The sequence below is a fragment of the Glossina fuscipes genome, unplaced genomic scaffold (genome assembly GCF_014805625.2).
Source record: "Glossina fuscipes isolate IAEA_lab_2018 unplaced genomic scaffold, Yale_Gfus_2 28, whole genome shotgun sequence".
Classification (NCBI taxonomy): domain Eukaryota; kingdom Metazoa; phylum Arthropoda; class Insecta; order Diptera; family Glossinidae; genus Glossina; species Glossina fuscipes.
Genome location: NW_023998423.1, coordinates 6,492,649 through 6,508,835, shown reverse-complemented (window position 1 = coordinate 6,508,835; position 16,187 = coordinate 6,492,649). Strand labels below are relative to the sequence as shown.

General features: G+C 33.6%; 1 protein-coding gene across 1 annotated transcript in view; it reads right to left on the bottom strand.

Moving 5' to 3' along the window:
• Nucleotides 1–15,626, bottom strand: part of LOC119636665 — a 50,926-nt gene extending 35,300 nt beyond the window's left edge. Inside the window, exon 1 of the mRNA XM_038032186.1 lies at nucleotides 15,012–15,626. The gene's annotated coding sequence lies outside the window, so the exon portion shown is untranslated. The remainder of the gene's footprint in view (nucleotides 1–15,011) is intronic.
• Nucleotides 15,627–16,187: the final 561 nt, after the last annotated feature.

The window sequence follows — 16,187 nt, the reverse complement described above, 5'->3', positions numbered from 1 at the left end:
AATATAAATATTTATATAATTTCTTAAACAAAATAGAATGAAGCACTTCCTTAATGCTTCCCTATAATCGAAATATTAATTAATATTTTCTGATTTATACGTGAAATAAAAAAAAAGCATCGATACATTTTATTGCAAAATACAAACTTTATTGCACTCATAAAAAATATGCATCAAAATTATAGCATATGGTCTGTATTTTTGTTATCATATGTTAAGTGATGATGTGGAGAGTGAAAAAGTTGTTTAATTAACATATTCATGTATTATATTTTTTCATTATACCCTACACCGCTTGGGGTGCAGAGCATATTAAGCTAGCGCGGCCGTGTGTAACACGCAAAAGGGCTTAAGATAGACCTAACGTCTGTTATGCTGATCGCTTCAGAATCATAACCTGAGTTGATCTAAGCCCGCCTATCCGTCAGATGTCTGTCCATGTGAATTTGTGTTCAAGCTGCAGGTCGCAATTAATGAGATATTTCGATGAAATTTGCTATAGTGCCGTGTTTTGAACCTAGAATGACAGCAATTGAAAATGGTTCGCATCGGCTCACTTGTTCGACGACTCTCCATATAACGACCTATTCCGAAAAGTTATTATGTGGGAAAAAATTCAATTTTCGGCATGAAAACTTTGGACCGGCGGTGGCAATATTTGAATTCCCACTCATATAACGAAAATTGTCGTTCATACGACACAAAGTTATAGTTTTCAGTGCTTTATGGTGAAAATTATATCATAATAGTAATTTAACATAAAAAAAATAACTCTACCAAATTTGGGCCTTCTCGGCCTATTTTTTGGAAAGCGGAAAGATCGAAGTTTTTATATGTGGTGACGAAAATTGATCCATAATAGTAATTTCATACAAAAATAAACTCTACGAAATGTGGACCATCTACGCTTATTTCTGGATCCTGCTCTATAGGAGGATTTTGGCGAAAATTGATCCTTTGTGGAATATTGACCCGTAATGGTAATTTCGTACAAAAATAAGATTTGTATTAGATAATATGGTGTACGGTATTTAAGGTCGGCCTTGCCCGACTACAATGTTTTTAATGGTTTTTTCAATAGCTGCTTGATGCACATGCACGCTTTTTATAGTTTTCCATATTTGGAATGATAGCTGCATTAGTCAGAAATTTATCGTTATCGTCTATTTCTTCTAATTTATTCAAGCAATTGTTGAGCATTTGAAACGTTTTAATAATTCGTGCAATTAATATGCCATTCGTAAAAAAAAAAAAAAAAAAAGTTGATAAAATATGCGTCGATATATGGTTTTATTAATTCAGTCATTCAGGCGTTGGGTTTCGCGTCCATCAACCATCAACTTTAAAATTTGAATAAAATTTGAAAATTTGACACATGAGCCCTTCAGTTCCCTTCCCATGCGAAAATCAAGTGTGGAAAAAGACACAATGAGCAGGAAATTTTCTCTTCATTATTTAATTAAGTGGTTGCAAAAATTTTGATCAGTTGAAAAAGGCGTTTATTGTGGAAGTACATTAGTACAATATATATATAATAAGAAAATAGTTTCCCTCATTGTCTACAACATTTGATAATATTTTTTGGCAACATGGCCGTATCTCATGTCGAAAGAACTTATATTGGTTTGGCAGCGATCCAGCCACCGCAACGTTTTTGCACTTCTTCAACTTTGCTGATCTGCGTGCCTGCTAAGCCATCCTGCACCGATCTGAATAAGTGGTAATCAGGAGACATATGTCTGGCTGGTGCGGTGACAGAACTTTCCATTTGAGCTGTAACAGTGTGGCCTGAACAACTACCTGCGACAAGGGACCGAAAAATGGCATTTTCAGTGAATTCGTGTCGCCACCCAAAACAAACAATTAAGATACGATCAAACAGCATGATCACAAGCCACTGAGCGTGCGTGATGGGCTTCGGCAATAGGTTTCTTCAAATAAAGTGCAAAAGTAATGCATTTGGAGGAAGAAGAATTATGGGCGCTCCATGATTAGCGTCGACGTACGCTGAATAAATCAATAATATTAGATGGAAAACTATTATTTTATGTAGAGGACGATCAAAACCATCGAATTCAACCCTTATGCACACTGGTATTTCCGATTTCGTTATCATTTTCATTTGTAAAGTGTCGCTGATCAAAACTTTTGCAAACACCTAACACAATCTTGTACAAATATTTCAACAAAGCTTTATGATAAGTGTTTGCTTGAAAAAGTTCATATCTTTGATTTTATTTATTTATCTCAGATAATAATTATAAAAGATTATAGCTCCCATTAAGGCCTCTTTTCTTTTGTTTTAAATGATTTATACGTTTTAGCATTTAGATAAACAAAAAATTCAATAATCTTAGAAAGGTGAAAAAAAAAAATTAATTAAAAAAATATTGTATCAAAAATGTGTTAAGAAAACTGAATTAATAAAGAAAACAGGAAAAGAAAGACAGAACGCCTTACGGCGAGCAATAAACTCTTTACCGAGCCGTTAATAGGTTCGCAAACGCATAAGACACAATTCCAACTTGAGCAAAGAATGTATAATCCAGTTCCAAGATGAACTGCCTCTCGTCAGCGAGAAAGGCGCGCTTAATCAAAATATTTCTAGAATTAATAAAATTCGTAACTTACAAGGCACATGATACTAGGTCGAGTCATAAGTTATTTCCGATGCAGGTAGGTAGAATCTATCGTTCGTATCTACCCACTATAAGTTATCGAAGAAAACGAGTTTTTCTTTTCACTATATAGACGAGAATTCAGTTAATGTTCTCTCAGCTGGCCTACCTGGTGCACATTATATTCAACCTCCGAAATGGAGAGCCATAAAGTGCATATTCGACATGTAATGCTTTGGGAATTTAAACAAGGCAATAGCGCTTAGGCGGCAGCTGAAAAAATATGCAGCGTATACGTTGAAGGACTGATAACTGATCGGGCAGTTCGAAATTGATTTGGAAAGTTTCATTCTGGAGATATGACCTTGAAAGATGGGACGTCCGTCCGACTTTGACGATAACCTTTTAAAGGCAATATTGGAGCAAAATCCACGCCAATCACAAGGTGGAATACCTGACAAACAACTTTTAAATTAATATAATTTTATTATTCAATGAAAATAAGATAAACAAATGTCTGATATAAAAACGAGAATTACATATGACTCGACCTAATATATCTATTTATTTCAATCTCAGGAACAAAATTAGTATACTAGCGACCACTTTGCGGAGTTAGGTATAAATATTCAATAAAGTTTATCAATCGAATCGGAAAACTTAACAATGATAATAAGTTGTTGGAAAATAGTTTTATCTAATAAATGATAATTCATTGAATACCTTCGGTATAAATAAATTGATGACGACCTCTTTGTTCAAATAAAAATTATTATTGTCATTATTAATTTAGCCAGAGAATAAATTCGAAGCCCATCGGCTTTATTAACAACTCTATGGCACTTGAGATTTGAATCCACAACCATTGAGTTGCTAGTCGAGAGTCTTTACCTACTCGGCCACTCAGGCGGTTATTTGTCCGAATAATTTAATAAAGTGGTGCGAGAAAGCGCGGGAAATTTGAAAAAGTTTTCTAAACGCTACTTAGCCTTGAAGTTGCTCATTTCTGAACAGACAGTCACATGTGTGCTATATACACTCGTCGAATAAATTCAACCTATTTATTAATTAAAGTTAGTTACTTGATGGATAAAAAGGATCAAGTGAGTTAGACCATAGCCAGAATATTCAGAGCCATTTTTCATTGCAGATAATACCTGGAAATAGACAAGAAAATCTGTGCTTACAATGAGAAGACATTGTTGCGCTTAAGTTCAAGCGGATAAATGCTTATGCATAGGGAAGGTATGCTTTCATTTTATTTTATTATTATTTTTCTGGTTTCCCTAGTTTTAAGCGAAACGCTTTCGCCATTTGCTAGGCACACTTTTGAATGCACTTGGAAATAACTCAATTTTGTCTAAATTATATAGACTTTTCGATATCTACTCTTATGTCTTATAAACTATAAGCGATGATTATATTCAGTTGGAGCCTTGTGCTGTATTGGATTGTACCTTTATATCCAATATCTTTGATAATTAGAAATCTAACTGTAACTTCCAGAATGTTTAAGTATTTCGGAGCATTATAAACGGAACGAGAAAATTAATATACTTTCATAAGTTGATAGCAGATACGTAAAGTTATGAATCACACAAATACATGAGTAATTAAACCGGTTTACTGATTATTTTATTTATATTGCTTTTAAGAAAATACATATTTTGCAACTGGTTTCTTAGCACTGTTTGGGAACACTTTGATGAAATTGAATATTGAGAAACTTGAGTTAAAAATGTTTATGCAGTTTGTTAAGGAATTGAAGGAGAAATAGAAGAAATTTTTCTTTACATAAACCTTCACTTGTTTGAAAATCATTATTATTTTTAAAATATTTTTTAATAACAATGGAATCCATTAACGAGTACTATCGTACACTTGAGTTGCACACAACTAAGGAATATTTCGTAATATTACTTATTCACTATCCATTTAGCTTTAGGTCCTAAAAAGTGTATAAATTAACTTGACTTGACCATGTACGTCTATCCTTTCTTTGCTATCACAAATCATCAATTATAACATATTTAATATAAATCTCTTAGTCGATATATATATATATCTTTACTTAGATTATATATACTCTACACCACTTGTGGTGCAGGGTATATTAAGTTAGTGCAGACGTAAGCAACACGTAGAAAGGCTTAAGGTAGATGCACTTTTTACTTCACCGATCGTTTCAGAATCATAATCGGAATTAATCTAAGCCTATCTGTCCATCTAATGTCTGTCCATACATATTTCAATCTATAGGTCGCAATTTCGGAGATATTTTAGTGAAATTTGGTACAGTGATGTATTTTGACCCAAAGACGATTTCCCATATAATGCCTTATTCTGAAAAACCGTTATGAGGACAAAAATTTCGGCCGGCCGTGTCCGACTATAATGTTCTTACGTGTTTTAAATATGGATATCACAAGATATATATTCATAAGAGGTGCGCTGACTTTACATGTATACTACATTTCGGTGTTTCAGCCGAATATACACCCTAAGAGGCAAGGAAAAACTCTCGTGACCTTTTTTTTTATTATAATAAAATTCAAGCATATCTTCAAAATGAACCCTATTAAGTCAAAAATCTGTCATTGTGAAGGATCAAGTTCACTATTTTCCTAATAAAATCGTTATGCCATCAACTTGTGAGATTTCTGGGCGAGGAACGGACTCGAGTTGTCCTCAAGGGTAACTTTTGAAGTTCGTTGCTGATATCAGTAGGAGAGGAGAGCTCACCAAAAAATACAAGGCCTGGGTTACCCAAGGTATGGTCTAACATGGCTAGGTAAAAAGATATCCCCGTCACAATTGTTTTCCCTTACCTAATATTTATAAATTGTCGTGTAGTCGCATGGAAACTATTCAAAAGTTTGTTGACCCTTTGAATTGAGCACATGGAGCTTGATTGGACGGGGTCTAATCGAATCGAGATGAACATTATATTACATTAAGCATTCTGTTCCTTCCGTATGCTTCCTGCCAGTAAGCAACAACTTTGAAACCCCCTTTCATGGGCGAAAAAACTTGTATGGACATCTTCATACGAATTTATTCGTATTTCGCACTGCAAGTACCGGATGCGTCACTTTGATCCTTTTTACCCGTTTGAGTCCCAAGCAGCGCAATCGCGCTGTTCAGATTTTATGTCGAGAAAACCCAGACGGTATTGAAAAAACACTGTCGAAGAATCCCAAGCAGCGCGTACGCGTTATTTTTTGTCGAGTTGCCACGAAGTCAGAAGGTTATAAAATGATTACGATCTGTCGCTCACAATAGATTAGAAAATGACATAATCTCTAAAAGGACATATATGCATCCATATATGCAGCTAAAAACCTAAAGACATTTCGGAAAATCTATTGCACAAATGTTCGCCAAGTCATCAATCAAGTTCGATCCAGAAATATTTGCTGATACTAACATATTTACTAATTTACTACCACGTTCGCGATAGTTTGCTAATACGTCCGCGATTAACGATAGAATTTTAATTTTAATTTAATTCCAAGTTATTCTACTGCACTTTAACACATTCTTGGCCCAATTGCATGTAAATAATTGTTGTGCAAAGTTCTTACAAACATCAATCCCATATTAAATACATTAGTAACCTCAATAATGTTTTCCCCTCTCCATTTAATGAGCTCAAAGAAACCTATTTCCTTTGCTTTGACTTTACCCAAAGGCCTTTTTAAGAATCTAGCTCTTCTGAAATGCGTGCAAAACTTGCAACAAATTATGTAAAGCAAAAAGACTTTGCATACCATGGCTGATAGCAGATGAAGCCTTTCTCTTTAAATATTAATAGCATTACTCCCTACGCCTAATATCGTTTATTTAATTTATTATTGATAATATGTTAGGAGCTTCTCATCAACAAAATCGTTTACGTTGTCAATGGTAGTATTGTGTTGTTTTTCTTTTCTTCACTCTCTACTTTGTACTTTTAACTTTAGAAGAGAGAATCACGAGTACATATTAATTCTCTTCGCTTTTGCTTAAGTTATCAAATTTTAAGTACGTTTTATCAATTATTTGATCTACTTTTCAATTTGACAAAAGATCGGCAAAATTTCACTTTTATTCGCCGGATCGCAAAAAAGAGTTACCAGGCAACACTAAAAAAAGTCCTCATTTTTGTATAATAATAATAGCCTGTTATAGGCATACACAGCGGCGCTGAACCTTAACAATCAAGCAATTTAAACAGAAAAAAAAATTTTAAAACTTATTCATAGTATACATGACACAATTTATCGACAACGACGAAAGAAGAAGAAGGAAAATATATACATGCAAAACTTGACCGTTGGGGTTATTAAGAGGCACTAAAGGCCATAATCTTATGTGTCGGTTAAGGCCGACCATTAAATATCCTTTACGACTTAGCCCAACTTAGTTACTCGCTCGCATACTTTCCATGAAAGCCTACATGTTGGAGTAGGCTTAAAGCAACATATGACGTGATCCAAATTTAGCAAACTTAACTCACTTCCCAAAAATTTTACCATTTTTCAGTTTCCGTCACGGAAAACAAGATGTTATACTTTTTTTCCATACAAGAGCTTGTTTTTCATAATAATCCTTGTATACGTTAGGGTCTAATAAATAGACATATATTACTCAAACTCCCTGGTGTTCATTTTTTTGCTAGATTGTTACTATGGACCAATTTTTACCATTATATATTAAAAATTACACCTTTTTCTCAAGGCCTTGCTATTCATGAGAAATCTTATGTGGAGTAGGGTCCAAAACATAGATCCATGTCTTTCAAATTTGGTCCACTTAGTTTTTATGTCAAATTTCCATCACGAACAACTTTTCATCATAAAACATTAGCAATTAGCTCTCTTTGCCGTATGATATTTTTCCGAGCATTGTTTTGTGCGGTGCCTATGTGCTCCAAATTTGGTTAAGTTGATTACTATGTCAGCTTAATATCATGAACTAATTTTCGCCACGAAATAATAAAAATTGTACCGTTTCACTAAAATAGGGTGTTATATTGGGAGTGGACCGGTCCAATCCATTTTCAAGAGCGTTCATGCTTGGTACGTCTTTGTACGAAATTTCATCAAAATACCTAAAAAACTGCACAACACAAACTTACATAGGTATAATAAAAGACGGATTTATCTTACGGCCTTCTGCCTGTTACATATGTTCGAACAATCTTAATACGCTCTGAACTACAAGCGTTGTGAGATATAATAAAGCTCAAAGCTTACGCCACCTCGCTTAACACAGTTATCACAGTTATCCATATAGTGACATTTTCAAAGAAGCATTTATGAGGGAAGTGGTCGAGAAAGTGATCCGATGCGAATAGCTTTACTCGTTGCGGCAAAACTCGCGGGGTTTCAAATTTCATCAAAACTTCTCGAAAATTGCAATTTGTATGTTGAACACAAGTATTTAAGACCGATAGAGAGAGGGACAGACAGACAGAGAAGTGTAATAGAAGATAGATCTATCTCAAGTCCTTCTGGCTTTTAAATACAGCCGTGCAAGGGTATACCGCATGGGGTGTAGGGTATAAAAAATAAATTAATATATGAATAACGTAATAATTACGTCCGATAAGAGGGGCTCGTATAACTATAGAAATTCTAACAAAATTCCAAAATTATTAAGGGAATGGGTTCAATCCCCAGTCACATTATTCAATTCCCATTCCCATGACGACGATACCATTTAAGAGCAAAATATTGAGAATATCGTGGGCATTTATCTTTGATTATTATAAACGATCGTAGCTCTCAACGCATCGAATTTAGTTATATAATAGAGAATGGGTTTGTCTTAAGCTATCTTGGTGGGTTTATCTTAAGCCTTTCTTAGTGTCACATACGTTCACCTAAAATTCCTATATCTTTGTGTCAATGGAGGCGTAGAGCACAAATATCGTGCGGACATATTGTTGGCATTATATCTATGCGAAAATGTGTTTTTATGACGGCGAGATTATATAACCCCGGGCACACCTGGAATGATATTCGACTACACAAAGCAAGGAAATCAAATTAAAAATGTCGAGATTGATATTGGGTACAAAGCTATTAAATGCTTCTGAAAATTCCTTTATAAAATAATTAATGGACCATGGCCAACTATTCAATGCCCTGCACCACTTTACACTTGTTAAAATAAGGCATTATATAGAAAATGTTCGAACGAAAGATCCAATTAGAACCACGTCCAAAGGCATACGTCCTGGGATCAAAACACGTCAATGTACCAAATTTCAATAAAATATCGCAAAGGTTGTGCCATGTTGATTGAACAGAAGAAAACAGGATGGACAGAAGGACAGACATGCTTTAATGAAAGCAGATAGTAATTCTGAATCGATCGATGTAATAAAAATCGAACGAATAACTGGGCTACACTAGGTGATGTAGGATATTTAACGGTCGGCCTGGATCGATTATAATGTTCTTACTTATTTTGTTTTTAATTTTTTACATATTAATGTCCACATAAATAAATTCCTGAAAACGTTACTATATTTAAATCATGGTATATAGGCGCAAAATTTTTGGAACAATTCATGGCGAGCAATCTATTTATTTGCTACGAAGAAATTATTCGAGGAATTCATCCCAGACGAGAAGAGAAGAGAAATGTTTAGATTTATAGTTTGAATTTAATTATAGAATATATAAGGAATGCGATGGCGCATGCTGTTTGAAACGCAGAGCAGCAACGCACGTTGAAAGTGAAGACGTCATAAACAGTAAACCGTTTATTAGTTAAATTATAAACAAAAATTTAAATTTATCTTTAAATATGCAAACAGCTAGCGTTTACAATGGGCGGAAATATTCCGCTCTTTAAAATACTTTAGCTTGTGTACATAAGCACGTAAGTATATTATTGTAATTGATTATGCCGATGCAAGTGGAATTTGCTACCGCTATATACACTAAGTTTGCTACTCTATACAAATCATGTATAAATTTTGAAATAGGTTAAGCAAGAAAACTTTGTATTACATACAGGTATACTATATCGTATACCTGTATATAACTATTTCTTAAAATATATATTCTTATGCACATACATTTTGTATAGAGACAATATATAATAAATATACTAACATAATATTGTGTTATGTGTTTGCAAAAATTTTGATCAACGACTTCTACAGACAAAAGTCATAAATAAATGGGAAATACCAGTACACATAAAGGTTGAGTTCGATGGTTTTAACTTTGCTCTACACTAAATAACAGTTTCCCGTTTAATATTATCGATTTATTTAGCGTACGCCGACGCCAATCATAGAGCGCTCAAAGTAGAGCTTCCAAGTTCATTATTTCTGTCCTTTATTTGCAGAAACCTATTGCCGAAGTTCATCAAAGCTCATGTGGCGATGCTGTTGCATCATATCCCAATTGTTGGTTTTGGTTGCAACGGTTTAAAAATGACGACACGAGTTAAGAGCAAATACCGTTGTTTGCCCATTTATCGCAAGAGTTGCCCAGGATACACTGTCGCAGCTCGAATGGGAAGTTCTGCCGCACCCAGCGTACTCACCAGACATGGCACCTCCTAACTGCCACTTGCTCAAATTGATGGAGCATGGCTTAGACGGCACGCAGGTCCATAAAATTGCAGAAGTGGGGAAAATGGGTCGATGGGTGCGAAGTTCCCAAATGATGGGAACTCTTTTTATATTGTACCAATTTTCCGCAATAAATGCCTTTTTCAAGTGAAAAAGTTATCGAAACTAGTGAACTAATATGTGATATATGTAAGAATGTATATGTTTGAAGAAAAAGTTTTGTTATCTTTAAAAATGAAAAATTTCTTATCTCTGGTTAAAATATATATATATCAAGGTTGGCTATGAACAAGTTGAAAGAACTCTAGAGAATACACAAAGAAATTTGAAATATTTTTGTCGATTTTAATAGCCTATGTAATCTGTTGAAATGTTTACATAGTTAATTTAGAATTTAATTTAATTTATTTAAAAACAGCTGCTAAAATAAATCCAAATTTTAATGCGAAACAATAGGAAATGATTTGATTTTCAATGCGAATGAGTAAAAAAAAGGGTGTGTTTCCTCTGAGCCTCACTGACATACAAAAGATTCTCTCGTATTCTCGGTAAACAAGAGAAGAGCAACACCAGTGACGTCCGTGTAATGTATTTAAGTGAGTTTAGTTTTTTTTTTTTTGCTTTTTCTTTTTTTAAGTATATTGATTTATTTAATTAACAAATTAAAAATAACACATATACATCATAACTGAATGCAGCCATGTCGAGGCGAATTTTGGTTACGCTTAAGCAAAATGATGCAAATATTTTATCTAAAATAATTAACCGTCAAAAAATCCGGCAGATGCACTGATCATTAAGCACGCGTTAGATGGAAGTTAAAAGTCTTGCTGCTACACTCAACCTTAAACCTATTTCTATACGGTCTTTTTTTGAGAGGTGTTTTTTGTGCGATCTTTTTTGTACGGTTTTTTTTGTGCGGTCTTTTTTTGTGCGAAAGTTTTTCTTATTTGGAATATAGGGACCGCACAAAAACAGTTTTGAGTGCATTTCAAGGAAGCATTCTTTACAATTTTGCCTGACGTTGAATTGGAATTTAGCTATAGAAAATGGTCAAGACGATCCTATTCCAAGTGGTGTGTTAAGTTTTTTTTTTGCACATTTCCAAAGCTTGCGAAAAATGCACCAAAGGTGAAGAAGAAGAATTTTATATGAATTTAAAAGCTAATCTTTCTGCATCATCTTCTACAAAATAATTGCTTTTAAGCTCAAGTTATCCGCCAGGGTGACCGAATAGGCAAAAAATCTCAACTAACAACTTAATGGTCGTGGGTTCAAATCTCAAGCGCGGTACAATTTCCAATAAACTTTGGATACTAGTGCTGTGTAAAATAATAACAGTACTAATAACAATGATAAGCTCAACTTAATTAAGTTCAATTTCAGGATGGCCGAGTCCACTGGATCTTGACTAACAACCCAATGTTCGAATTTTCAATAAAGCGAAAGTTGGCATTAGACTATTGCACTAAAGTCTGCCCTTTTTAAAGTTCACCATTTTCACAGTTCCCATGTCATGTTTAAAATTAACCTAAAAGTGGACTTTAAATTGACCATACAGGACAACATTTTATGTTTTTATACGCTGCACCCTATACCGGTTGACTTATAAACTTACTTAAAAGAAACTTGAGCCGTATAGGCCCTTTCCAACATAAGTGAACTTGGATGTTCGTTCTAGTGCCAGAAAAGAAAAAATTACCTTTCATAAATATGAGCTCTCTATCGGTCCGTATTTTCGCCCCACTCTAAGCAAGATACAATTTAATAGGTGAAGAATTACTTTAGTCGGAATAATTGGGGATAATTAACGTCGGCTTTGTCCGACACCTGCCTATAGAATGAAATTTTTCCCCAAAAGTTCAAGTTAACTTCCAGTCCATTGATTCTGGCAATTTCTGATATAGGTTTTTAAGTGTTGCAAGCGAAATAATAAATTTTCACAGCCTTATCCTAAACAATTCCAAGGTCATTATGCAATTTTTTTTTCTCTCTAAATAAACAATGTTTGTTTTTCTTTCTATAGTAGATAGAGAAATAAGAAACTGACAAGTCATTAACCTTAGAGACTTTTTTTTTTTTCTGGCTATGCATATTTCCTAGAAAGACGTACATGCAACTACGAGTGCATTACTTGTGTTCTTAAGTTAAACGTTCATACATAATAGAAATAATAGAAAACTACTAAGCAGAGTAATTGTTAATGAATTTTTCTCTTGACAGTAAACCTGATATAAGAAAGTCACTGTGCATATATCACATAATTGTGCATAAGTACGCATTCACATGAAAACCCCTTCAAGTTGATTTTAAGCAAACATGTGCGAAAAATGCTTATATAGATAAAAGCAAAAAACAAAAAGAAAACACAATATTCGCCTCAGCCCAAACGTGCATCACACATCAGTTAATACGTCATATATATTACGGATACTTGTTATCTAGAGGACCTTCACTTTCTCAATTGTTCAACCTTAACCGAGTAATGCGAAGCACTGAAATCTACGTGAAATCTGTGCGGATCTAAGTTAGGTATATGTAAATGTGAGATTAGGCAAAGCGACCATGTCCCTGAAAGCATTGTGCAATGATCGGTAAACTTGCTTTTAAGTCAAGTGCCGACATTTTCTTAGTAGATAAGAAGTACGTCTGGCTGAGTATTGTGAGAGTGGCGAGTGATGACGCGAGATAAGCAAATTTTTTTTTTTTTTTTTTTTTTTGCAAACTTCATTTCTTTCTTCCTTTGTTCCAATAAGAAAATGGCGGGAGAAGAAAATGTAAAGAGTAAAACATAAACAAAAAAAAGAACAAATCGAAAAAAAAAGTTTGACGATCTTCTTCAAATGAAATTTACGATTGGCTGCAAAGACAATAGAGATTTTTCTAAATAGTTTTATAACCGCCTTCTGAGCTCACTGACAACATGAAAAGGCACAATTAATGGGCAGCATTTTGAAAAATAGAAAATAGCGAATTTAATGCGAAATTGTTGTGTGTCAGATTGTTCAGTTATCTCCTTTATTGATAAAAATTGAGATTATATGTCATTGGAGAAGAGGTTATGTAATTTTTTTCACAAGTTATAGACCCTTTGCGCCTTCTAGTGCAAAAGTTGTGCAAAATAGATATCATATTTCAAATGATTTGAATGGGAAAGATTAAGAGGACTTTTTAGAGATAAGAAAGAATGATATTTCTCTGCTCTTCAGTATTAACTGTACCGTGGGTACATATTTTAGCATATCTGACGAATTCTTTTAAAGTTTTTGTTCAGATGTAGCGCCACTTAGCGTCACCAACTCGCGATTTCTTATTTCCTTTTCGTCATTTCCTGCTTCATCAAGTTTACAGTACCATCCACTTTGAAAATCGTTCTTCTTTGTTCTTTGGTTTCTTGCTCTTGGTTCTTTGTAATTAGTAAGTATTTCAGCCGCTGCATATTTCGTATCCTTTTCTCGAAGACTATTCACTTTTTTCATATCCGATTAATCATTTTAAAAGATTGATTAAAGTTTTTTGACGCGCTTCCAGCTTTTCATTATCCCTTGGATTCGAATGCACAAAATCATAGCTATTTTTGATTCAAAGAAGGAGAAATGACTTTCATTTTACGCCGAATTTTTTTATTCCTCTCTACCGCCTTCTATATGATACTTGATTGCAAGCTAAAGCGAAGAGCCATTTATTTTATATCGCTAACCGTTGTATATATATACGTTCTATGGCGTACATGTTATACGATATGAGTTTCGAATCATACTTTTATAGTCTACAAAACTTGTGATACAAGCGTAGTTCGTCCAAATGTATGCAACAATTTCTTTCTTTTCTTCTAACATTTCGTGTGTAACTGTTTACTGCAAAGGATCTTTAAATGAGGGGACACTGGCGCCAATCTATTTACTATGAAGTAAAGGCTTAGCACTTTATAGAAATCAAGTTAGACCTTAGTTTTTACAACACTTATGGCACTGGGTATATTAGGTTAGTACGCGCATATGTATCAAAGGGGCTTGAGAAAGACCCACCTTTTATTACATCGATCGATTCAGAATCATAATCTGTATTGATCTAAGCCTGTCTGTCCGTCTGTCCATTTGTGTTCAAGTTTTAAGTCCCAATTATCGAGATACTTTAGTGAAATTTGGTACAGTGATGTATTCTAAACCAAGGACGACCTCTATTGAAAATGATTAGCATCCGTTCACTTCTTCGAATACAGTTGCAATTTATAAAATTTCTCATCAAAAGTGGCTAAGTAGTTATATTTCGGTATGAAAATTTTGAACCGGCTGGGGCAATTTTTAAACTCTCTCCCATGTAACGAAAACTGAAGTTCACACGACAAAAAGGTATAATTTTCAATGCTTCACGATGGAAGTTATATCATAATAGTAATTTAATATACAAAAATCAACTGTACCAAATTTAAACCATCTCGTCCTATTTTTTGGATGCCACCCTAATAAGGATTTTCATGGAAATTGATCCTTTGTAGAGCGGAAAAGTGGAAGGTTTAATAAGTGGTGATGGAAATTGACCCATAATATTATAGTAACTTTATACAAAAATGAACTCGACAAACTTTGGACCATCTACGCCTATATTTGGGTCCTGCCCCATGTGAGGATTTTCACGAAAATTGATCTTTTGTCGAGGATTGAACCGTAATAGTGATTGAATACAAAAATAATAATGCTAGATAATGTGGTGTAGGGTATTTAGAGTCTATGTGAAAATGTACTTATTGTAAAAGTCTTTATTATGTGGTCTTTAATAACATGAAAATTTATCCTAAACACATGAGTGATATTTACCTTCTTTTTATAAATGCGGGAACATTATCTTTTTAATCTTTAACTTGACTTTTATTTGAATGAACTCTCGCGGTACATTATTCTTTCACAATTTTCGACGATTAATTTTATTTGCTGCACGAATTTTACGCACTCACATTCACTCACTTATTTGACAGGATTAAAAAAAATAGAGCTTTGATGGAAAAATTCTGCATATTTTTTACTTGTTTCACCAGACAATTATTATTTTTTAGGATTTATTTATATAAGTAAATCTTCTGATTAAGTGTTGGTTAAGTGTTTTTCAGTTTTGAAAATTTTCGATTATAAAAATGATGCGTACTTTGGTTGATTTTATAATAATTATAATAACAACAACTACGCCTTCTTTTTGCATACGCTTTCAATAGCCAACTAATAGTATTTTCCATAAAAATTTCTTTGTAAGCACGAAACGATGATACCAGTAGCGGTAGACAAAAACTCTTTGTAGTTCTGGGCATTGACAATGTTTTGTTGCCGTCAATTTATCGCAACCAATTCGTCTGTGACGTTTATTAATTAGCGCGAGCTTATCTTGTGTGTTGTGGGACGATTTTATTTGGTTGTTTATACCATTTTTTCCTCTTTTTCTTCTTTTTTTTTTTTTTTTTTTTTCTTATTAATACGATTACTTTGATGGATTTTATTTTATTTTTCATTATAAAATGCGTAAAAATGATTTCCGTTTAATGATTTTGTCTTATTTGCTTATTATTTTCTTGTTGGCAAAAATAAAACACACTCCCGTTTGTTTCTTTAAGAATCTGGGATGCGAATAAATTTAAAATGTTTGCGGAAATTTTTTAACTATGTATAAAATTTTTTTTGATAATGATGATAATCTTGGCACAATTTTATATTCATAAACTCGGACAGAGAGGTATGTTATTTTTGTTAGATTGTTTGTTAAGTTTAGACAAAACAATAAGCAAAAAAAAAAAAAAATTGCATTCACTTAATGGCGCGTTTACACTGAGGATGATTTCGATGATTTCATCAAATGTTTTCACTTGAAAACACGCAGATTTGCACTGCTGCACTCAAAAGCATTAAACGATAAATCTTGACAGTTTCGTTTTCACCTGAAAACACACAAATTTCCACAGTAATCAAAAGCATTAAGTGATTAATCTTAACAGTTCCTTGTTTTTA